The 25,175-nt window shown below is 44.4% G+C and overlaps 1 long non-coding RNA gene across 1 annotated transcript in view; it reads left to right on the top strand.

Annotated features, from left to right (window-relative positions):
- Positions 1 to 20,112, top strand: part of LOC134732055 (uncharacterized) — a 113,475-nt gene extending 93,363 nt beyond the window's left edge. The window contains exon 3 of the long non-coding RNA XR_010114965.1: positions 16,301 to 20,112. This is a non-coding gene — a long non-coding RNA (uncharacterized lncRNA). The remainder of the gene's footprint in view (positions 1 to 16,300) is intronic.
- The last annotated feature ends 5,063 nt before the right edge of the window (positions 20,113 to 25,175 follow it).

Below are 25,175 nucleotides of genomic sequence, written 5' to 3'. Positions count from 1 at the left end.
AATAATAATAATTGGCTCCAAGTTATTATTGATGTTTTAGAGAAACAAAAAATACAATATACTGGCTGTATGCATCAGTTTTAAGACATAATTGGATTTCAGAAACCTTTTAGAATCAAGAAAGTATGACCCTTAAAAGTTTTTAATTGAAAGGCTCATACTGGAAACCCACTGTTCGTTTCTTTTATTTCTAAACCTAATCTCCTTTGAAGCCAATAATAGGTAGATAGTAATAATTTTTTTGAGATACGTGTGTATTAATCAAATGATAAAGTGACATTTGAGCAGAGACAGATGGGACATGAGAATGCAATACATGTGAATATTGGAGCAAAGGTATTCTAGGCAGAAGATACTGCAAGTGCAAAGGCCCTGGGGTTAGCCATGCTTGGCATATTTAGAGAACAGCAAGGAGGCCCATGTGGCCAAAGCAGAGTGAATGACAGGAAGATGAGGTTAGAGAGATCCCAGGAGCCTGACCACATAAACCATGGCAAGGATTCTACTTTGTGTAAGACAAGAGCTATCGCTTCTCGGCCTTTTGGCTAAGATTAAGTGTAAGACAAGAGCTATAAGTGGGTTTTTCATAGAGGAGGAATCTGATCTGATTTACATTTTATAAACTCGATTGACACACAGATATCTCAAAAAACAAATTATTAGGATTTTATTACTACCCCAGTTGACTAGAAGTAGGGCATGTGTTCAGTGATGCATTATTGAGTATGAGATTCTTGTTAATCCAATGTTCTGATAAAGTGAGCTTTATACTTTGTAACATCTGGGGAGGGTGCTCTAACCCTAGTGACACTGACAACGGTGTGGGAATTGAACCTTAAAAAAAGATTTGGCCCATGACAGTCCCTAGATCCTCATGACTCAAACTGTCATTTGACAATCAGTGGATTGGCATCACCTGGGACTTAGAAATGCAGTCTCAGGTGCTAGCCAGGATCTGCATTTTAACAAGATTCCCAGGAGATTTATATGCTTTTTAAAGCATGAGAAGTGCCAGTCTGATTTGAGAGATTTGACAACCACTGCCCAAAATGAATGGTTCTTGATACTGGCTGCATCTTAGTTTCCCTGTGGTAGACGGGCCCTAAGACGGCCTGAAATGGTCTCACCACTGGATATTTATACCGTGAGTGTTGGCTGGACCTGTGGCTTGCCCTAGCCCATAGCACATGGCAAAGGGCATGAGATGTCTCTTCTATAATTATGTTGCATAAGATTGTAGCTTCTATCTTGTTAGCTGCCTCTCTCCCTTGCTGGTTTTGGTGAAGTGGGTTGCCACAATGAGGAGGCTCACATGGAAAATAACTGAGGGCAGTCTCCAGCCAACAGCCAGCAAGGAGCTGAGGCTGTCAGTCCTGCAACCTGCAGGAAACTGATTCTTGCCAACAACCTGAGAAGCTTAGAAGTGGATGATCCATCCACAGTTGGGCTTTCAGATGAGATCCCACCTCTGGCCAACATCTTCATTACAGCCTCATGAGACCCTGAAGCAGAGGCCCCAGCTAAGCCGTTCCTGGGCTCCTGACCCACAGAAACTATAAGATAATAAGTATGTGTTCTTTGAAGCCCCTAAACGTGGGGTACTTTGCTATGTTACAATAGAAAACTAATGGAATCACGTAAGGAACTTGAACAAACACAATAACAACTACCAACATCATTTAATGAGCCCAACTTCTGGCTCATCAAATATGAATTTCTAGGGGTTGGTCCAAGCAGCAGCAGTTTTTTTTTTTTTTTTTTTGAGACGGAGGGAGTCTCACTCTGTTGCCCAGGCTGGAGCGCAGTGGCGTGATCTCGACTCACTGCAACCTCCGCCTCCTGGGTTCACTCCATTCTCCTGCCTCAGCCTCCCAAGTAGCTGGGCTACAGCTGCCTGCCACAACGCCTGGCTAATTTTTTGTATTTTTGGTAGAGACAGGGTTTCACCATGTTAGCCAGGATGGTCTCGATCTCGTGACCTTGTGATCCACCCTCCTTGGCCTCCTAAAGTGCTGGGATTACAGGCATGAGCCACTGCGCCCAGCCAAGCAGCAGTATTTTAAAAACCCTCTCCATGTGATGTTGATGTGCAGCCAGATTTGAGGAGCCCTGCCCCCGATGTTGCTCCTAGGAAACAGTCTCTGACAATTTTAGGTTTATTGGGTATTCTCCTTCTCGCTACACATCCAACCCAATATGTGGTCATTTGAGCTTTCTGATTGTGCACCCCCTAGGTTAGCAAGAGTTTAATCTTTTCCCCAGCTTTCTTCCCCTTGTCTCACTCTGGGGTGAGGGGATTCTGGTACCCTTTCTGTCAGAAAGATGAAGGCCTTTGAGAAGATGGCCCACTGCAGGGATGTCTGATGGAGCCATCCGTCCATGGGAAAGGCCACTTAGTGCAGAACCCAAGGCCCAAGAGGCCCAAGACTCAGTCCACAGGGGCTTTGAAATCGGAGCTTTCATATCAGATTTACACATCTGAAACACATCAGAGGGTGAAGGACAACTGCAGGGTAATGGCCAGGAGGGTATCTGGCAAGAATGAATGTCTTGGGGACTAGATGAGAGACCTATGGTGACGTTCCCGTGACATCTGTCTGAGCCAGAACATTTTGTGGGGGGAGGGAGAGCGGGTTGGATGGCTGACATTGCACAGTCTGATGTTGGGAACACAAGCCTGGACACCTTGTGTTCCCTGGCCAGTGGCTTTATGACTCGGCCTGCCATTCCCCTGGCTTATGCTGGGTCATGTTTTCCAAAGATAAGCAGTTAAGGGGCATGTCGGAGACAGAGGATTTATGGCTAGTGAAACTCAACTTCTCTGGCCTGGCTGTCCCCTGACCCTGCCTGAGGCTGCCAAGGCTGACATATGGAAGAATAACGTTTACAAGAGGATTTGCAGGAAGCAGTGCAAAGGATGGGTTTACACCCAAGAACTGTGCAATCTTTAGAGCTGGAGAGGGCTTGGAGGCCAATAATTCGGGCTGTAGAGCAAAGTGGTCTAAGAGTGTTGAATCAAACAGCCCAGAATTTAAAACCTGGTTCTGTCACTTGGACAAGTGACTTGACAAACTTTAATATTCTCATCTCTAAAATGGAAGTAACAGGAATAAATATAATATATATAAATAGAGGGTTGACAGAATGCTTAATTGGGATGTAATGTATGCAAATGTATGTAAATATTTGGAAAAAAAGTGCTCAATAAAAGGTAGCTGTAAACCCACTTTTTTTTGTTTTGTTTTTTGTTTTTTTCTTTTTTGAGACACAGTTTCACTCTTGTTGCCCAGGCTGGAGAGCAATGGCGTGATCTCAGCTCACTGCAACCTTTGCCTCCTGGGCTCAAGCAGTTCTCCTGCCTCAGCCTCCCGAGTAGCTGGGATTACAGGCATGTGCCACCACACCCAACTAATTTTTGTATTTTTAGTAGAGACAGGGTTTCACTGTGTTGGCCAGGCTGGTCTTGAACTCCTGACCTCAGGTGATCCACCCACCTTGGCCTCACAAAGTGCTGGGATTACAGGCGTGAGCCATCGTGCCTGGCCAAACCTGCTTTTTCTTTTTATGGCTGGGGGACCTGAGCTAACCAAAGGGGATGGTATATTCTTGGGATGTTATTGGGTGGGGGGGGGGCATACAAAATATCCCAGCAGAGGTCTGTTAGCTTATAACATGTGTGAGCAGCCTACTGCACAGGTTTCAGTTCATATGCATTTGTCTCCCCTGATTAACAAAGAGTTCATCAGGTCATTTATTATCTGTTGTTTCAAAGCTTCTTTGTTAAAGGTCTTTCCAACATGGCCTGATGCCTTGTCTTGTGAAAATACTTGGCCCTCCTTTTTAGTTGGAAAGTTCTTGAGGACAGCTCATTCATCATTCTTAACTGTGGGGTCACTGCCCAACAAGGTATGAAGAGTAATTGCTAATAATAGAAATAATCATTGGGATAGGAGTAGTAAGGGCTCACTTTACATAGCATTTTCTATGCACCAAGGACTTCACACGGATTGTTTTCTGTAAGTCTGACAGCTGTCTTAGTGAGTAGGTGTGCAATAATGCCCCCTTTGACAAAACGAGGGAGTTGAAACTCAGGTTGAGGTAAACTTGGCTAAGATTACAGGTGTGAAAAGTGTGACTGACAAGGATAAAATACGGATCCTGATCTATAACAAAGTTCCTGTTAAAAAAAAATTTCCTTATTAGGAATTATGTTAAAGCATTGTGTTTTATCCTTTGCAATTTAAGGGTACAGAAACCAGGTTAGAGTTTATTAAAGCTCTTCTTGAAAATGCCCTCTTCTGATTAATCCCTGTGAGTTTATGAGAAGAGTCTTAGCATGAGATGGTGACCAGGATGACACACTCAAGGCAAGGAAGGCTGATAGCCTGAGTAGAAGTTGGAGGGAGCAGAAGGAGCCCTGATTTAGGAGTCAAATAAAACGCAGTTCATGTTCTGGCTTTAGCTCTTAGAACTTACGAGTTCTATGTTTCAGAGCACAGCATTCAGCTTTTCATTTCCTCAGTTTACCCCTTTAGGAAAATGGTATAATCATAATAATTACCTTGAGAGTTGGAGGGAACTATCAAAAGAAGAGAAAGTGCTATTCAAATGTGCAATGTTAATATTATTCTGTTCCATCTGACTTTCCTGGGGAGTGTGTTCAAGTCACGCATGCTGACCCCTTCCCCACCTTACTCCAACCCCCTAAACTCCAAAAATTCTCCTTCTCTTTCTTTTGCTTAAGGAAACAAGCAAACAAAACAAAACCCCAAAATCCAGAGCTAAAATATTTTCAAGGACTTCTTTTGCTTCTTGAGCAAGTAAATAAACCTCCTTGACCCAGGTTCTTACCTGTGAAATTGAGCTGAGGTACAATGTGACAACCTCACAAGTCTGTGACAAGTACTGACAGAGGCTGATCATGCAAACACTTGGCACAGCACCTGGCATCATGGATGTGCTCAGTAAGTGTTTGCTCTGTGATTAAAGATTGGTCTTTTCCAAGGCTTAGAAGACCCTGCAAGTCTCACCCTTGCTCTCTTTGTTCTATCTCATTCCTTGTTCTCCACAAGCCCTTTCTCCTTTCTGCCCTCCAGCAATTCAGTCTCCAACCACAGGGCCTTTGCACAAGCTGTTCCCGCTGCCTGGCACCCTTCTCCATGCCCACTCGTTGTATTTCAGCCCTCAGTTTAAGGAAGCCTTCCCTGATCAGTCCCCTGTCCTGAACTCTATGGTTAGATCTTTTTGTAAACACTCTTATCACGATAGGTAACTTCTCCTCAGGGTACTTATTTATAGTTCGCAATAATATATTTATATGTATGATTAACTGAGCTATTATTGCTGTGATGGAAGAGATACTGTCCGTTTATTCTCCTCTTTGAATTCTCAGAGCCTAGAACAGCTTCTGACACAGAGGGAAGCTCAATAAATATTTATTGAAAGAATGAACAAATGGCCGGGAGCGGTGGCTCACGCTTGTAATCCCAGCACTTTGGGAGGCCGAGGCAGGCGGATCACGAGGTCAGGAGATCGAGACCACGGAGAAACCCTGTCTCTACTAAAAGTACAAAAAATTAGCCGGGCGTGGTGGCGGGCGCCTGTAGTCCCAGCTACTCGGAGAAGCTGAGGCAGGAGAATGGCGTGAACCCGGGAGGCGGAGCTTGCAGTGAGCCAAGACTGCGCCACTGCACTCCAGCCTGGGTGACAGAGCAAGACTCCGTCTCAAAAAAAAAAAAAAAAGAATGAACAAATGAAATAACAAATGGAGTGATTTTTCTTATTGGGGTCCAGAAGCACAGTGGAACTTGTGACATCCCTGTGTCCTATTTCTTAGCTGAGAAGCTTGAATAGCTTGAAGTCACTTTGCTAAATTTATGCTGCCCTCAACTCCTATTGTATTTCTGGGAAGCCACGGAGCCATGTCCTCAGGGCAGATTCCCATGGTCCTGGGGGTGGGGAAGGTTGGCTACAGTGTTCCCCTCCTTGTGGTCTCGAAAAATATTTCCATGATGGATGGATGGCCCTAAGGGACATGCCAAAGAGAACATCTGTGAGCTGACTGGGATTGATGGGGAGGAGAAAGGATGATCTCTTCTCATCCTTCTTCCACAGTCAGGGAAGCCCAGTCAGTAGAGATGTTTTCAGCCCACCCAATGTTAATAACAAGCCAGGCGTGGTGACTCATGCCTGTAATCCTAGCACTTTGGGAGGCCAAGGCAGGAAGATCATTTGAGGCCAGGCGTTGGAGACCAGCGTGGCCAACGTGGCAAAACCCCGTCTCTACTAAAAATACAAAAATTAGCTGGGCATGGTGGCATGTGCCTGTAATCCCAGTTGCTTGGGAGGCTGAGGCAGGAGAATTGCTTAAACCCAGGAGGTGGAGGTTGCAGTGAGCCAAGATCACGCCACTGCACCTCAGCCTGTGTGAAAAAGCCAGACTCTGTCTCAAAAAAAAAAAAAAAAAAAAGCAATAACAAAAATAAAAACAGTGGGGACCATTCACTGAGTGCTTCCCATGTGCCTAGCATGGTGCCCAGCATACAGAAGGGTCCTACAATTATCAATGGAATGAGTGAATAAATATCAGACATTGTAGTAAGCACTTTCCACATGGCGTTTCCTTTTATCCTCAGAGCAGCCTGACGAGGGAGGTTCTATTATTATCCCCACTTTATAGTAAAACAAACTGAGGCTCAGAGACCTATGCAGCTGGGTCTCAGGCCCTCTCAGAAGCATTTGAAGGAACTCTTCTTTTGCCCTCTCTCAGTGTTTCACCATTTTTACCCTTCCTAGCTACTACCTCTGATGTCCTGGGCTACAGTCCACAAGATTGACACATTGCACCCCATGTTCTGTCTCCTCACCCTTGACATTTGTTATCAGGGCATGGGGAGAGTCTGTTCGTGGACATCCTTCTGTAATTGATGGGCTCATAAAATTTACAATGATAGCAGCAACTGTTTACAGAGCCCTGCCCTGAATCTTCCTGCCATCTCTGAAAGGCAGATACTATTCTTACACCCTGATATGGTTTGGTTGTGTGTCCCCACCCAACTCTCATGTTCAATTGTAATCCCCAGTGTGGAAGGTGAGACCTGGTAGGAGATGACTGGATGGTGGTGGCGGGGGTGGGGGGGATTTCTCATGACTGGTTTAACACCACCCCCTTGATGTCTGAGTGAGTTCTCAAGAGATCTGGTTGTTTAAAAGGGCGTGGCACCTCCTCCCACTCTCCCATGCTCCTGCTCTGGCTATGGGAGGTGCCTGCTCCCCCTTCACCTTCTGCCATGACCGTAAGCTTCCTGAGAGCTCCCCAGAAGCTGAAAAGATGCAAGCATCATGCTGTCTGCACCGCCTGCAGAATGGTGAGCCAATTAAACCTCTTTTCTTCATGAATTATCCAGTCTCAGAGATTTCTTTATAGCAATGTGAGAATAGCCTAATACATGCCCATTTTAGACATGTTAACGATGAGAAAATAATCTCACAGAGGTAAAATGAAATGGCTTGCCTGCCATCACTCCTATTAGTTTTTAGGTCTGCCAAACTTGGTGGCCTAAAACAACAGAAATGTATTCTCCCACAGTGCTAGAGGCGAAATGTCTGAAATTGAGGGGTTTGTGGGGCTGTGATCCCTCCGAAGGCCCTAGTGGGGATCCTTCCTAACATCTTCCAGCTTCTGGCGGCTCCAGGCATTCCTCGGCTTGTGACTCCATCACTCGTCTCTGCCTCTGTCTTCACATGGGCTTCCTCCCTGTGTGTCTGTCTTCTTTTTTCTGTCTCTTATGAGGACATCTATCACTGCATACAGGGCACAACTTAATCCTGGATGGTCTCATCTAGAGAACTGTACCTTTATTATCTCTGCAAAGACTCTTAGGCCCAATAAGGTCACATTCCGAGGTTCCGGGTGGATGTATGTTTTTTGGTGGTAGGCGGGTGGGCAGGGCAATACTCAAACTCACTGCAACATCCCTACCAAGTACTGAAACAGAGTTAATACCAGACAGGACCAATTCCAAGGCCCATGCCTTTAACAGTCACACAATACCAGGAGTGTTTCTACAGAAGATTTACAGTGACAGCTTGCTGTGACCAGTTTGGAACCCGGGGCCTGCAGCTCTCGACTCTGGCTTCTCTTCATGTGTGAATCTGAGTCTGTGTAAAATATATGTTTGCAATTTTCCAACAAAAAAGAAGAAAGTTGACTTGGCATTGAGGTTCACCCTTTCCCGCCTCACCACCACACAAAACTGGTCCAGCCACTAGGCATGTCCGTGGGCTGTTCCTACCTCTGCACCCTGATCCATTTCGTGCTCCTAGCTGCCTCCTCATTTCTTATCTCCTGTCCCAGTTGGAAGGCTTCATGTTGGCATTTTAGGCTTGAGAAGAGGAGAGAGGAAGGGAAATGCTAAGATGACCCTTTCATGAGGATGTGCAATTTACAAGCCAGCTGCATGGAGGAAGCACAACAGTAAATTAGCAGATCAAAAAATAGAAGAGAGATCTGTGCTAGCCCAGTTTGCTTGGCTGGGTTTGTCAGCTATAAAACAAATTGCCTATTGAGGAAGGGTGTGACTTACAAGGAGTAACAGGAGGGAATTTCTTTGTGGTGATGGAGCAGTTCTGCATCCTGGCCATAGGGAGGCTCACCTGTCAAACACTTATGCATATTTCACCCAAACTCTTTCCCTCTTGGAAAAGAGGGTTAAGACTTGTCTGCGCTTTTTCTAGCTTCTCTGAGGTAGTATAATGCTGTGGCTAAAAATCAGGCTCAGGAATTAGATCTGAGTTGGAAACCCAGCCTTCCCTATTATTGGCTGTGCAATTTTAGGCAAGTGACTTACCTCTTCTGAGCCCCAGTTTTTAATTTGTATAAAGTGAATATTGACCTCAGGACTATTGTGAGGACTCAATGACCTGCTAGAGATACAGCGGCCGGCATGGTACCTGGTGCACAAACAATACTGAAGAAAATGTCAGTGATGACTGCTATTATGATTTCTCAGTCTTACACACCTCTTATTCAAGTCTTCATCATTTCATTTCTCCTTAGAGTGGGAATACAGTGGTGATGCATGCTCTTTATCCCACCCAAAAAGGGCGGCTGGCCTGAGTCCCTGGTACTCAATGTCCCTGTGTCCTGATCCCGTCACGAGCTTGAGCTACTCATTCCCATTTCACCATGGAGCACACAACTTCTTTCTCTGCTTGTTTGTTCTTTCCTGTTTGCCGAGAGCTGATGTCATTAGTTTAACGCAGACTCCCAGACATCAGGGGCTGCGTCTGTGTAACTCGCTTTGTGTTTATACTACATGGATGCTTAATAGTGTCTGGTGATGATGGTGTATTACAAATGACAGCTGAGTCAAGAATGCCCCTCTGCTGGCCTGAATGAGTCAAGGGGGTTTTGAACCATCGTTCTTTCCACAAACAGTTGTTTAGCACATATTAAATGCTAAGTAGAAGGGATGCAATGATAATTAACTTAGGTCTCTGTCTTGCTTATTTTAGCATAGGTCTTAATCTTGCTTATTTATGTGCATAATCTGAGCTCTTTGAGGTCAAGGACCATGTCTTGACCCCTCTCACAAATTTCAATGCTTAGTACAGTATCTGGCATATAGTGGGTGCTAAATACTTCTTTGTTTTATTCATTGTTGATCCGAGAATTAGTTTTGAACTATCTAGTGTAGGCTAGGCTCTGTGCTAGACATTGAGAATACAACAGTGAACCAGGCAGGCAGTCATCTGGAGGTGACAGATGTGTAGATGAGTAATTCGATTCTGGCAAGAATTTGGCAGTTCTGGGGTGGAGAGGCAGTGGGACCATAGAGGACAGGTCAGCCAGCTCTACCTGGAGGAGGAGAATGCCTGCAGCCTTTGCATTGAGTCTTGGTGGAGGAGGAAGGGTCCCTCACGTGGAGGATGGAAACAAGGGTGTTCCAAGCAGAGGAAACAGCATGTGCACAGTCACAGAGGTGAGAAAACAGCTGGAGCTTTGTGAATAGCAAATGACTGACAACCAGTGCTCAAAGGATGGGTAAGGGAATGAATCTGGAACGATAATTGAAGGTAATAGGTAGCTGTGAAAGAATGTCATGAAATGTCGTAGTCTTGTTTCGAAAGACCACTGTGGGGGTTGAATGGAGGACGACTGGGGCTGGTAAACAAATCCTTCTCTGACTCCCTTGGTGAACTTTGTGGAGAATCTCAGAGCCAGAAGCTCTTCAGTGGGCCAGCAAATCAGCTTTCTGAACAAAACTTACCTGATGTGTACTGTTTGGCAGTTCCCATGGTGTAACTATTCCCAGCGTGGCTGTCTTCAAGCTACCAACACGATGTCCCTGAATGCAGAGTTGGGAAAGAGATGTGCATGCACTTAGTAAGCATGGTGGAAAATATTAGAGCCAAAAAGGCTTCATTCTGTCCCTTAGAGAGCTTCTGTAAGGGTCCATGGAGACAATGTGTGAGAAAGGAGCTTTGGAAATTGTAACTCAAATGTGAGGCAGTGGTCTGTGTGTGTTCACCAGCATTCAATCTGTTCTTCCTAGCAGCATTACCTAGCATTTTTCTGGACAGGTTTATCTCTCTTAGCCATGTGGTTTGGGTAGGACTGCTCCAACACCCAGCTTCAAGACCCAACTAGTGCAAACCAATGTACAAATCTCTCTCCACCATGCCCCCAGCCCAGACCACAAGCATTGGCTCAGGGTTGAGTACTGAACCAATCTAGGCCTGTGAAATGCAAGAAGACATTTGTTTGGATTTTTGACAGGCAGCCTTCTTTTCCCCTCTGAGAAAGCTACCAGTGGAGACCCTCTTTCCCCCTCAGGCTGCGGAGAAGCCATGTGTTCACTGTGTTGCTAACGGAAAGGAAGTTTCTAGAGCATCAGAGGGCCTTGTACAGACGTCCAAATGTGTACAAACACTGTTCAAATCTAACAGTTTCCAAGACAGAATGGAGAGGGAGAGAGAGGAACTGGGTCCCTGTTTGAACTGATGGGTCCTTATTCTAACTTGCTCGATCTGACATAGAATTTTTTGTTTTGTGAACCAATACATCCTCCTTTTTGGTTAAGTCTATTTGAGTTGGGTTTCTGTTCTTTTTTAGTAGATGGTATGCTTCTGATCATCACTGGCAGCTCCACTACCACCATCAGGACCCACTTAATTTATGAAATGACCAATTCTGAATGGGCAGCATGCTTATAAGGCAGGTTATAAGAGGCTATAACCTCAAGGTTTTAGTCCATACAGTTCACCCCATTATTGGGTGGAAGGGGCTGTGAATCCACCCCCCATGGGATTCTAGAAGACATCGATTGGGTTTCAATGTCATGATTATGTAGACAAATATGTGTTAGCATCTACTATGTGTTAGGTTCTCTGTTCTCTTCCAGGGGTTGGAAAGCAGCAGAGATAAAAATATACCTCTGTGAAGAGCATACACTTTCCCACCTGTTCCCTTGTTTGAACTTCAGGCCATCTGAAGCAAGTAGGGCACATCAGATTTCCCTCTTTTGCAGAAGAGGAAAGGAAGGCTGAGAGAAGGAAAGTAACTTAATTCAGGTCTCCAGCTTCTGTGTGGCACAGCAGGGTCAAGGGTCCAGGTCTCTTGACTCTTTTTAGGGAGCCCATGCCATTCTGGTTGGAAGCTTCTGTATTGTATCTGCAAGCCCATGTGGGAACCTCTTTTCCTTTCTTTTCTGAGCACATTGTTTGTTCCAGATCTTTTCTGCTTGTCCCTCCAGCTCCACTATCCATCTTCGTTTACTCTTTGCCTAGGAAGCTGTCCCATGCAGATGGCACTGTGGACCCCCTTGCCCTCTGGCTTCTAGGTTTGGCTTGACCAAGGGCATCCTGGTGGAGGGGAGATAGGAGGAAGAGAGATTGCTCCCTTGACGCTCTCCTTGGGTTACCTTGGTCTGGTTGCGTCCTTGGACTCAAAGTCACTACTTTTCTCCAGGAAGCCCTCTTCGTGGAGGGACACTGTCTCCTGGAGAGTTGCCACACATCTCTCTTTCTCTGGTTCTGGTACCACCCCCAATTCTCTTCCTTTCAGCTTTAGAGATGGTAAGAGTTGTACTGTGACTTGGTACCTCACTATGGCTCCCTCAACCTTTCCCATGCATTAAAAAATAGCCCTTGAATTAGCCCTAGGTAGTGGGTTGAATGATAGTCTCAAAAAGACATGTTAGGCCAGGCACAGTGGCTCATGCCTGTAATCCCAGCACTTTGGGAGGCCGAGGCGGGCAGATCATGAGGTCAGGAGTCCGAGACCAGTCTGGCCAACATGGTGAAACCTTGTCTCTACTAAAAATACAAAAAAATTAGCCAGGTGTGGTGGCAGGAGCCTGTAATCCTAGCTACTTGGGAGGCTGAGGCAGGAGAATTGCTTGAACCCAGGAGGTGGAGGTTGCAGTGAGCCGAGATTGTGCCACTGCCCTCCAGCCTGGGTGACAGTGCGAGACTCTGTCTCAACAAAACAAAACAAAGACAAAAAAAAAAAAAAACCCAAAAGACATACATATCCACATCTTACTCCCTGAAACCATGAATGTGGAAACAGGGTCCTTGCAGATGTAGTGAAGGATCTTGAGATAAGATCATCCTGGCATACCTGGGTGGGCCCTAAATCCTATGACAGGTGTCCTTACAAGAGACAAATAAAGGAGAGACAAATAAGGAAAAGGAGAAAAGGCCTTCTGAAGATAGAGGCAGAGGTGGGAGCGATGGAGTCACAGTCAAGGAATGCCTGGAACCATTGGAAGCTGGAGAGGCAAGGAAGGACCTTCCCTTAGAGCCGTCAGAGACAGTGTGACCCTGTTGACATCTTGATTTCAGACTTCTGGTCTCCAGGACTGAGAGTATAAATGTCTGTGTTTTTTAAGACACTTGGTTTGTGATCATTTGTTACAGCAGCCACAGAAAACTATTTTCAAATTATTCTAATCTGAGCATACTATTTCCTGCTGGAACTCTTATAGATACTTTACGTAAAATACAAGTAGGTTTAGAGGTGTCATTTGTGACTGTGATGAGGAAAAGAGAGGCAAGGGAAGGGAGGGTGTTTGCTTATGAGACTGCATTCCCAGAGAAGGTTGGCTTTTCCTACCAAAACACAGATCCCTGTCATTGGTCAAAAAATATGTACTGAACACCTGCTATATAACAGGGACAGATTGCTACAGCAGCAACATGGTCTGTGCCTTTATAACTTATGGGTTAGAGTGACAGAATATCACAGTGACTTAAAAGCCATAAAGTGGGGCGCAGTTCTTGTTAGCTAAGGCTGAGTCACAAACTGCCCCCAGACTGTGACTTAAGATGACAACAATCTTAAAACAACAATGGCAGCAATGTTGCTCACAAATCTGCAGCTTGGGCTGGGCTCAGTGGGGAAGGCTTGTCTCTTCCCCAATGTGGCATTGGTTGGGTTGACTAAGAGCTAGGGGGTCTATTTCCAAAGTGGCCTATTCATATGACTGTCAAGATGGTGCTTGCTGTCAGCTGGGAGCTCAGCTGGGGCCGTTGGCTGGGAGGCCTCAGTTTACCTCCACATGGGCCTCTCCACGTATTCTGGGCTTCCTCACAGCATAGAGACTGGGTTTCAAGGGTGAGTGTCCCAAGAGAAACCAGCAGAAGTGACATGGTTTCCTCACCCAGCCTCAGAGGGCATGTGATGTCACTTTCGCTGTATTCTACTCATGGAGACAGTCACAAAGTCCCTCTTAGGTCTAAGGGTAGGGGAAATAGACTCCTACATGGACATTTTTCAGACATGTTTAAAAACCATTCAGCATCTACCTTGGTTTATGGCATCAAGGGAGGCTTTTTTGTAAACACATTTCTTCAGCAGAGACGTGAAAAATAGGAAGAACTTATCCAGGGAAGGAGAGGGTAGGAAGAGCCTTCTATACCATCATGAGAGAAGGTCATTAGGACAGATGTGTTTTGGAGGCTTGGAGGGGAAGACAGTGTGACTGAGGCAGAGAGTGAGGGAGAAGGGAAGAAATAAGAACAAAAAGGTAGACAGACTGGTTCACATAAGACCTTGTGGATCAAGTTAAGGTTTCTGGACTTTATCCTGAGTGTGAAGGGAAGTCCATCAAAAGGTAGAGCAGAGGCACTATCAGATATGCCTTTTAGGAAGGCCACATTGGTCACAATGTGGGAAATGGCTTGAAGTGGCACCACCAGGGAGGGTGCTATGGGAGTGGTCCAGATGAGAGATGTTGGGGGCTTAGAAAAGGTAGTGTAAGGGGAGGGAGAAATGGATGGATTAGATATGATAAGCAAGTAGAATTAGTAGGAGTTGGTGGTTTGATATGTGGTATGGATGGAGAGGAAGGGTCAAGAAACACTTGGGGTGATTTGATTGAATAATTGGCCCCAATTCTTGAGTTCCTTGAAGACATATTACACATCCACAACCCTGCCATGGCCTCATGATTGGGTGGGGGTACTTTCCTGCCCCTTGACTCTAATACTTGCCATGGGACTTGTTTTGCCCAGTGGAGTGCTAGTAGATGTGATGTGAGCAAGACTTCAACATGAGCAGAGACTTGGAATGTGCTTGTGTAGTTGACCTTGACCTCTTGTACTCTGGTGACACACCATGTGAAGAACAGGTCCAAGTAGCTGCTGCTGTTCTTATACAAGTCATGCAGTCTTGAGCTGATGACATCATGGTAAGAGCTAGACATGAGAATATATGTATTCATTAGACATTTTAGTACTTAAGTAATATATTATAGACAGCAAGAAGCAATGTAGTGTAGTAGCAATGTTTGTATCTGAGAAGGAATTGTAGACCTGGGCTCTAGAATGTGACATGTAGAGCAAGCTACATGATCTAGGTGACTGCTGGTACAGGGAGGGTGAAAGACACTTGAAACAGATCTAAACCCAGTTTATAGCCTGGAGCCCAGAGTCAGAATCTAGAGCATTAAGTTCATCCTAGCTCAGCTGGTTATAGTCAACTTACAGATCTGTGAACATGATAATAAATGAATGTCCTTATAATGAATTTTGGGATTGTTTGTTATGCAGCATTATTGTAGCATAGCTGACTAATACAGATGGCTTGGGTCATTTGGGCAATGGCTTTCATATGTAGCATTGCCACCACTTGTGTGTTTGCTAAAACAGTCATCTCTCTGATTCCAATTTTGCAATCGTGCCTGCTGTGAAACTCATGGGGGCTTAACTCTGTCATTTCTTCTTCTGATAACCTCTGTACTCCATACTGGGTGGGACTTGTGAGTATGTCACTTGAAGCAAGACCTATGGGACAATGAATCAGAAAATCAGGAAGTTCTTCTTCCCACTACCTCTCACCTCACTTTTCTGCTGCCTGTTAAGCCAAGTGATTTAGAATACCTCAGAGCTTGGAGTGACCCAAAATTTATTTTAGGGAAAGACACACGGATGGTGACATGTGGAAGAAGTTACTTATCCTAACCAGATGCCCAACACTGATGATGTCATTGAAATGGAGGAAGACGGAAGCCCACCAAATCAGTATGGAACACTTCCTCTAGGAAACAGTGTGCCCTGATATATTAAGTGTTTGACTGTGTTCGGCACGAACACAACTTAGCTTTTCTTTTTATGAAAGCAATAAGCATTTATAAAATTCCACCCCTTCCACCCTTCACCTAACTTATAAGCCCTTTAGCTATAACCTCCTTGTGACCCTCAGTTTATATAGACCCAAGTCATTTAAAACTCAATCCAAAGTGAAACACGTTTCAGTCATGGTAAAATTAATTCCCTCAGTCTTCACTGGTCTGAGACCTCGTAGGGGGATCTGCGGTTTAAGGAGGGGCTGGGGAAAAGGAAAAGAAGGAGAGTTTTGTGAAGAGAAAGGAGGCTTCTAACAGGAAAGATATTTTTAAAGCTGCATTTGGGTACTGTTCCGTTTGAAAGGAATTTGTTATAATGGCAATATATAAATCTTTGAATGGTCTCATAAATCATAGCTCTATGCCCAGCCAATCGGAAGCCATGAAAACCTGGCACTGTGGAGCACTCAGTTGTTACTAGAAAGATCCTGTGTGGCTCCTTGGAAGTGGAATCGGAAAATTTGGCTACACTTGGGGGTGTGTGGAATGTCTTGAATTACTTCTCAAACATTTTAGATTTGATAAAACCCAAGACACAGCTTTTCCAGCCCCATTTCCCTTCTCTCCCACCCCCAATAATTATTAAACCCATGTGTACATCAAGAGAAGCTTAATCCATGTGTTTCTGATTCATTTACACTTAACTCATCAAAATATTGTTTTTACAGGACTGTTTGTTGTCCAAAAAGCCTTTTCCCCTAAGCTTGAAAGCTTAACTTCTCAGAAGCAGGAAGCTGCCTTTTGCCAAGAGTAAATGGGTGAGAAGTCCAAAGGTCTCGGTTTTGAAGTATGTGCAACGAATGTTCAAACAGGTTCTGAACGGAGCCAAATCTACTTTTCTATCTCCAAGAAATTTCGAGAGAGCCACGGGGCGGAAGTTTCAAGGAACATCGTCTCGTCCCAAACCGCATGAAATTGCATTCCAATGAGATGCATGGCCAAACCCACCAGAATACAAAACGCAGGGATGGAAGGAGACTTGATGACGATGACCTTGTGAAATGAGAGAATTGTCTTGAAAGGGAGCGATGTTATGGAAGATGCTGATTTTGGCATTCCCTGTCTGAAGCGCTAACTAAACTCATTGGGCTTTTGCTCTGCACCAGGTACTGATAGGAAAACTCCTATACTTTTCATGTGTATTCACTTACTTGACACCTGATGGAGGAGGTATTTTTCAGAGGAGAAAACTGAGTCATGGACAAAGTGAGTGACGTGCCTGAGATCATTCATCTAAGATGTTGCAGAGCTGGGATTTGAACCTAGTTTGTCTGCCTCTGGGATCTGAGCTGGTAAACATCACACGGCACTTTGTGGCTCGTTTGTGACTGGTCCGTCCATTAGAGGAAAATGGTTAGAAGTCCTACTCTGTGCCCCTCAGTGTACCAGTACTTGGAGATACTTCCGCCAGATGCTTCCTGGAGGAAGTAGTAGAGTCTTTACCCCCATGAAACTTAATCTGGTGGTGGAAGACAAACATAAAACAAATAATTGATTTGAGCTCTGAGAAGTGCCACAAAGGCAATGCACAGATATAACGATGGGGGAGGGAGGGGTGGCACTTGGTCTGGGAAGTAGGGGAAAACTGTCTGTGTAAGTGACATTTTATCTCAGACTGGAAGGGTGTTGTTATGGGTTCAATTCCATCCTCTTCTCCCCAGCATTCATATGTCAAAGTCCTAACCCCTAGACCTCAGAACGTGACCTTATTTGGAAATAGTGTTCTTGCAGATGTAATTAGTTAAGTTGAGGTTAGAGTAGAGTAGGGTGGGCCCCTGCTATAATACGACTGTTATCTTTATAAAAAGGGGAAATTTAGAGACACACACACACACACAGGGAGAAGGACATGAGAACAGGAGGCAGAGATCAGACTGGTATTTCCACAAACCAACGAGTGCCAAAAACAGCCAGCAAATCACCTTCAAAAGGAGCATGACATCTTGATCTTGGACTTTCATATTCCAGAACTGTGTTTTATCCACTCGCATCGTGGTACCTTGTCATGGCAGCCCTAGCAAATGAATACAGAGGGAAGGTGCCTGTCAGGTGAGGAGGGAGTGGAGAGTAGGAGAGAGGGAAAAAGAAACGAAACCCAGGAAGAAGAGCTAGCATGTGCAGAATCCCCAAGGGAGGAAAGAGCATGACACATTTGGGAAGGTGGAACCAGGGAGAGGGGAGGGTGGAAGATGAAGCAGGTGGAACCAGATTGTGGCGTCGCTAATACACAATGTGACGTTTATATGAAGGACGATGTGAAACCAGTGAAGGGTTTTAACCAAGGGGCAACCATAATTGGACCTGAATTTTAATATCATTGTTCTGTTGCTGTGTGGAAACTGAATTTTGGGGGTGGTAGGAAAGAATAAATGTAGAACAGTTTAGAAGCTATTGTGTTTGTGCCCAGGAGTTTCAGATGAATTCTTCAGATTGGTTATTCTTCCAAACAGGCCATTTTCCTCAAGCCATTTCCCTACTTAGACACATTCATTGTTTACACTGTACCAGGCTCTGAAACTGTGCTGTCCAATATGGTAGCCACTGGCCACATGTGGCTCATTTAAATTAAAATTAAATAAAATTAAAGACTCAGTTGCTCTGTCTCACTGAGATGTGCCTATGTGCTCACTAGCTGCATCATTCATTGAAAGTTCTGTTAGACAGCTCTGGTCTAGGGAAACGCAGAGGAATAGGCACCATCCCGTCCTTGTTTTTAGATCAGTAAAAGAGCCCCAGACAATTGGATTTCATAGACCAGCAAGAACTTTTTCTTTTTTAATTATACTTTAAGTTTTAGGGTACATGTGCACAACGTGCAGGTTTGTTACATATGTATACATGTGCCATGTTGGTTTGCTGCACCCATTAACTCATCATTTACATTAGGTATATCTCCTAATGCTATCCGTCCCCCCTCCCCCCACCCCACAACAGGCCCCAGTGTGTGATGTTCCCCTTCCTGTCTCCATGTGTTCTCATTGTTCAATTCCCACCTATGAGTGAGAACATGTGGTGTTTGGTTTTTTGTCCTAGACCAGCAAGAACTTTTATAAATACACTAAGAAAATGAAAAGGCAATTCACAGAGCTGGAAAAATATCTGCACCGCCTATGACTGGTACGGGGTTCTGTAAATAATATTTTAAGGTCTCCCCAAATCAGAAAATAAGAAAACAGCTCAGTAGAAAAATGCAAGAGACTTGAACAGGGATTTTCCAAAGGAGAATATCTGAATGGTTAATAAATAGATGAAAAGGTACTCAATCCTATCAGAAGTCAGAGAAATGCCCATTAAAGCTGCAATAAGATGCTACCCACACACACCAGAATGGCTCAGATGGAAAAGACGAACAATATCAGACTAAGGACATGCACCAGAGTTTCTAGGATTAAAAGACTATCCATACTAAGTGTTGGCAAGGATGTGGAGTGACTCAAACTCTCATAAGTGTTGGTGAGAGTGTAACTGGCACAACCTCTTTGGAAGGCAGTTTAGTGCAGGGTGGCTTTATAATTTATTATCCAAACCAGTTCACTTTCAGGAATGGAAGGGGGAAATGTTCACTGATTCCACAGGCATTGACTGGGAGAGTCCTTGAACATACAATTAACCTAATCAAAATAGATATTCATGTGTATGATCCATCAAATCCACACCTAGGTGTGTATGTGCATGTATGTGTGCACAAGTGACAAAATGTTCTCCGTGGCGCTGTTTGTAGCAGCTCCAAACTGGCAGCAACCAGAATGCACTGCAATACTGTGCATCATCAAAAATGAACTAATCTGTGTGAAATACAACAACAGGGAGGAATGTTAGAAATATATTGGGGCCAGGCACACAGCGGCTCATGCCTGTAATTCCAGCACTTTGGGAGGCCGAGGTGGGCAGATGGCTTGAGCCCAGGAGTTCGAGACTAGCCTGGGCAACATGGAAAAACCCTGTCTCTACAAAAAATACAAAAATTAGCCGCGTGTGGTGGCATGCATCTGTGGGCCCAGCTACTTAGGAGTCTGAGGTGGGAGGATCACCTGAGCCTGGGAGGCAGAGGGTGCAATGAACCAAGATCACATCACTGCACTCCAGCCTGGGCAATGGAGTAAGATCCTGTCGAAAGAAAGAATGAACGAAGGAATGAAAGGAAGGAAGGATGGAAAGGGGAAAGAAAGAAAGAAAGAACAGAAAAATGTTGCACAAACACCCATGTATGAAAGAATATATCACTTATAATCCATTTGGAACAGAAAACTAAAGGCAGGACTTGGTGTTGGCAATCAGGGTGGTGTTTTCCCTTGGGGAGGAGGGAGGGGCTGATGAGAAGTGCTAGTAGAGGGGTTTCTGGGGTGCTGGCAATATTTTATTTTTTGACCTAAATTGTGGTTACACAGGTATTCATTTCGTGAGAGTTCAGCTGTACAGCTATATTTTTGTGCTCTTTTCTGTATATGTGCTATATTTCACAATTAAAAATCAATGCAAAGCTATTATCTGGGCTTGTCATAGAGTTGTCAGGTTTTTATTTCACCTAATAAGTAAATCTAATAGAATAATGGCTACCTTCCTTTAAATTTATCACTTCATAGGAGATAAAAAATTCAACATCAAAGCAGAAGGGATATAATTTTAAAATTAAGAGCAGAGCTATAAAATAAATTTCTCATTTTGAAAAACTGACTAGACTGATGATGTAACTTTGATCATTTCACAGAGAGCCAGTGGAAACGTTTCCACAGAACCACTTCTGGAAACCTTTGGTTTAGTGGGGTCCCATCACTTACACAAGGCTGCCAAAGTCTCTTCTTTGGAACTAAAGAGGTCTTTTAAAATAAGCTAGAGAAGTGCAGGGATTAAACAAAGTCTAGTAGGTTTCCTTGCTGCAGGACTTATCAGAGCCTTTACCATACAAAGATGCACTGTGACTCTCTAGGAGATGGATAAATAATGCGGCATTTCCCAACCTCATTTGCTAATAGAACCATGTTTCTGTTGAACCATTTCTAGGGACAAGTGGTCAAAGGGACATACTTTGGGGACCCTAAGCCTATAGCAGGGGTCAGCAAGCCAGGGTCTATAGTCTGGATGCCTGTTTTTATAAACAAAGTTTTGTTGGATCGCAGTGATGACTATTCATTTACATATTGTGTATTAACTGTGATGACAACAGTGAAGTCATTGTGACAGAGACTGTATGAGGCCCACGAAACCTAAAATATTTACTATTTGAACTTTTACAGACAAAATTTGTTGAACTCTGGCCAGGAGGACAAAGTTTCAACTCTTAGAGTTCAAAACTATCTAGAATCAGACCAACCCAGCCTCCCTTCTGATGTTATCTTGATGACTTTCCTGTGTATGAAAGATCTGTTTTGGTCCCGTACATTCAATGAAACCCCTCTACTCTTTGTCTTTCCCCAGTCATCCTCACTGGCTGGACTAATGGACCCATTTCTCACTCCTGTCCCTTTTCCACTCCACAAGTGCCTACTCCATGAAGCCTTCCCTGATTCTCCATCTCCATACAGCTCAGGATTTTGGCTTCCTGGATCTCCCGTTGCTTTTCCTCTTTAATAGCAGTTGCTGTAGATGGACCCTGTATTATTTAGGATTAGATTGTTTGTAACCTCCACATTTTGTTTTCATAAATAAGTTAGATATTTATTTCTCTCCCTTGTAAAAGTTCAGAAGTAAGCAGTCAAGATCAAGCTTGCTGCTTTGCCATGGATGGCCTCCACATCCAAAGTTACCTTGTGGCTCAAATGGCTGCTCTGGCTCAAGCCATCATACTCTTATTTCAGTCAGAAGAAAAAGCAAAGCTGCTTTTGCTTTGACTGAAACTTGGAATGTAATTACATGATTACACCTGGCTGTAACGGAAGCTGAGAAATGCTGCTTCCCCCCACCCACCGCCGTCCCCGGCCACATCCCCAGGCATCATGGTTCTAAGGAAGAAGGGGAGTCTAGGCTATGGAAGGAAAAGCAGCCATGTATCTGTGCAGTGTGAGATTCGGTCTATTTTAGCTTAGTATCCTAGCATATTACCTACAGTGGCAGACATATGTGATTTCTGCCTGCTTAGCATGCATTTCTCCTTCTAGGAATATTACTCTAGTTTTGTTTTGGGAGCACTTTTGTCCCCAGCTGGGGATGTTGATCAAGGTGCTGTTCCTTCCTCAGTAAAGGGGTAAAAATGAGACCCAGGAAGATCAGCTGGACTCTCCTGGAAATTGAAGTCTTGAGTAGAGTGATGCAAAGACTGAAAATGGGTTGGAGCTGATTCACCCAGACGATCATGCCCAGAAGAATGTCACTATTGGTTCCTCGTCCCTTGACACAATGCCTTGCTTCCTGTCTTTCCTGAGTCCTTTCTTCAGGGTTCACGAGCCTATTCATTCATCTTACAAGAATGTCCTGCTTTGCTTATGTAATCCAGAGTTGGCCTGTGTTGCCCACAACTGAGAAAATCCTCAGGGTTACACGTGTGTACTCAGGGCTTCAAAATGGGTGGATGGAATTATTAATCAATACAGATCACAGAACTTCCCTTTGCCAGCCTCAGAAAATGGTCCTGTTTGAATTGGATCAGGACACATATGGTTCATACAACATGAGACACCATTCAAAGAGGAAGAAACCACTGGGGTTTCAGTTGCCACAACCCTGAGTCTCCCAATATAGGAGGGTCTCATGTTTTACTTGCCTGTCAGATTCATACCTTTGAGATGGAGAATGTTAAAAAAAGATCCCAGTCCATTCCCTGGAGGTCCATGCCAAAATATTTCCCTGCAATGGATTATTTATCATTGGTCGCTCATGGGTCTAGATCTTTGCAAGAATTGCTCTCTGCTAATGGTGGTATGTTTATATCTGGACCAACAAAGTTATGCCTGCCTCATCCCAACCACCAGCAACACTATTTTCATCTTAGGCTCCAAAGGCTCTTAAGAAATTTAGGCAAAGGCCGGGCATGGTGGCTCACGCCTGTAATCCCAGCACTTTGGGAGGCCGAGGCGGGTGGATCACAAGGTCAGGAGTTTGAGACCATCCTGGCTAACACGGTGAAACCCCGTCTCTACTAAAAATACAAAAAATTAGCTGGGCGTGGTGGCGGGCGCCTGTAGTCCCAGCTACTCAGGAGGCTGAGGCAGGAGAATCACTTGAACCCAGGAGGTGGAGATTGCAGTGAGCCGAGATTGCACCACTGCACTCCATCCAGCCTGGGCAATAGAGTGAGACTCTGTCTCAAAAAAAAAAAAAAAAAAAAAAAAAGTAGGCAAATAACTCAAGAGCAGGCTGTGTTCCAAAAATTTATTGTAAGTTGTTTGACAGGAATGAATAGGTGTTTCACCACAGGAGCAATGTTATGCCTGTGCAAAGTGGTACATAGGAAAGATCTCATTTTTGTTGTGCCCCTAATACACACCACATTCATGTGTATGTTCACACACACATATATACTCATATCTATCCATGCCTATGTAAAGCTATGTGAAAAAGTGGAAGAAATCACACCAGATTGCTAATGTGGGTATCTGTGAATAATGGGATAGTGAGCAATTGCTTTTTCCATGCCTTATTTACATTAAAAAAATTTCCTTCCAACGAACACAATTATTTGAATAATCTACAAATAATTACATATTTACAAAAAGAAAACATATTAAGGGTAGTGCACGCCTCAGGACAGCACTATTCTAATAATTTAATTGCAGTGGTTTGAGAATATTAACATTTATAAACCAACACAAACTTAATGCTGATTCTTTAAGCTTATTTAAAAAATGGTTTCTTGGCCGGGCATGGTGGCTCACGCTTGTAATCCCAGCACTTTGGGAGGCCGAGGCGGGCGGATCACGAAGTCAGGAGATCGAGACCACGGTGAAACCCCGTCTCTACTAAAAATACAAAAAATTAGCTGGGCGTGGTGGCGGGCGCCTGTAGTCCCAGCTACTCGGAGAGGCTGAGGCAGGAGAATGGCGTGAACCCGGGAGGTGGAGCTTGCAGTGAGCCGAGATCGCACCACTGCACTCCAACCTGGGTGAAAGAGCGAGACAACATCTCGGAAAAAAAAAAAATGGTTTCTTAGTGTAGCAGTAGGCTGAAAGCTGTGTGCATACAGGCACTGTTTGCTTGCATATGGTACCCCCAGTGTTAAGCAAGTAATAAAGGGGAAGAAGGCAGGAAAGAAGAAACGGGGGCCGTGTGGTATGGTAGAATTTTAGAAGACAGAGTCAACATTTTCGGCTTTCCCCTAGAGCTCTGTCTTTACTGAGGTGTGTGACCTTGGGCAAGTAATTTCTCACCTGAGTCTTGCTTTATCCATCTGCACAATGAAAAGATAGGGCTACATTTTTCTAGATCAGCGATTGGCAAACTCTGGCCTGTGTGCCAAATCTGGCCCACTACTTGTTCTTGTCAATAAAGTTTTATTGAAACTCTTTATGTACATTCACTTATGTATCATCTATGGCTGCATTCACCCTACAATGACAGTTGAAGAGTTGCAATGGAAAGACCTGATGATTTGCAACATCTAAAATACTTACTATCTGGCCCTTTGCAAAAAAAAGTTGCTGACTCCTGGTCTAGATGACTCTCAGTGGAATCTGTATGTGAATCTATATTGCCTAGGGTGTGGCTTTTCACTCCTGTGACTTTGGAGGTGGGGTATGCATTTTCCTCCCTGATTGATCCTCATCCCAATCCAATGAGGGGGAGGAGGTGGTCAACGGGGAAGCTTTTGAATTTTTGTGAGCCGCCCTAGTGTATAGTGCATCTCTTTACTCTCTCAATCTGCTGCTGGAGGGTCAGCAAAATTGACTATGCTGAGAGGAGGAATTTGAGGGGTGGGGACGGAAAAATCTACCTTTAGGATGATGCTCTAAAGTTAGAAAATTGCCCGAGTAATTGATTGTGCTGTCAGCACCTTTAAACGATCTGTAAAATAGATCCTTGGGCCCTTCCTGTGCTGTCTCTTATGCCAGCTTATGGGCACTTCTGAACAGTGTCCTTCTTCGATTCTTGGAAGCATTTTTCTTTCCTGTGCAAAATAATCATAATCATTTTCCTGAAGACGATCAGGCAATGGAACCCATCCTGCATGTGTGTGCTTTTCTCCCTGATGTAGTTGTCCTGCTCTTTCTGGACTCCTGAATTATAGATTATACTCTGCTTTGTGCCTTTTAATTTGGTCCATGGATACTGAAACCATTTCAACTGACCCTGCACTTTTCCCACTTACAGCTTTGCAGGCAAGACAGCCCTAATTTTCTGGACAAATGACCCTTTGCTGCACCAGCTGTGTCTAATCAAATCCTGGGGCTTCCTACTTACCAAAGATAACACTGAGTCACAAGTATTCACAATCTGATTCCCCAGGGAAGACAGGCCCCTGGCCCGGAAGGCCTGGAGACCCTGAAGCAGTGTGTAACCAATGCTCACAATTGTCCGCTCTCTGAAATATTACAACAGCTTATTCCAAAGCACTCTCCCTTGCTTCCTTTAAAGCACACAAGCCATGACTCAGTGAGGGCTGGTTGGTCTTTG

The sequence above is a fragment of the Symphalangus syndactylus genome, chromosome 13 (assembly GCF_028878055.3).
Source record: "Symphalangus syndactylus isolate Jambi chromosome 13, NHGRI_mSymSyn1-v2.1_pri, whole genome shotgun sequence".
Lineage (NCBI taxonomy): Eukaryota > Metazoa > Chordata > Mammalia > Primates > Hylobatidae > Symphalangus > Symphalangus syndactylus.
The sequence above is the reverse complement of the archived record's forward strand: the minus strand, read 5'-3'. Positions and strand labels throughout refer to the sequence as shown.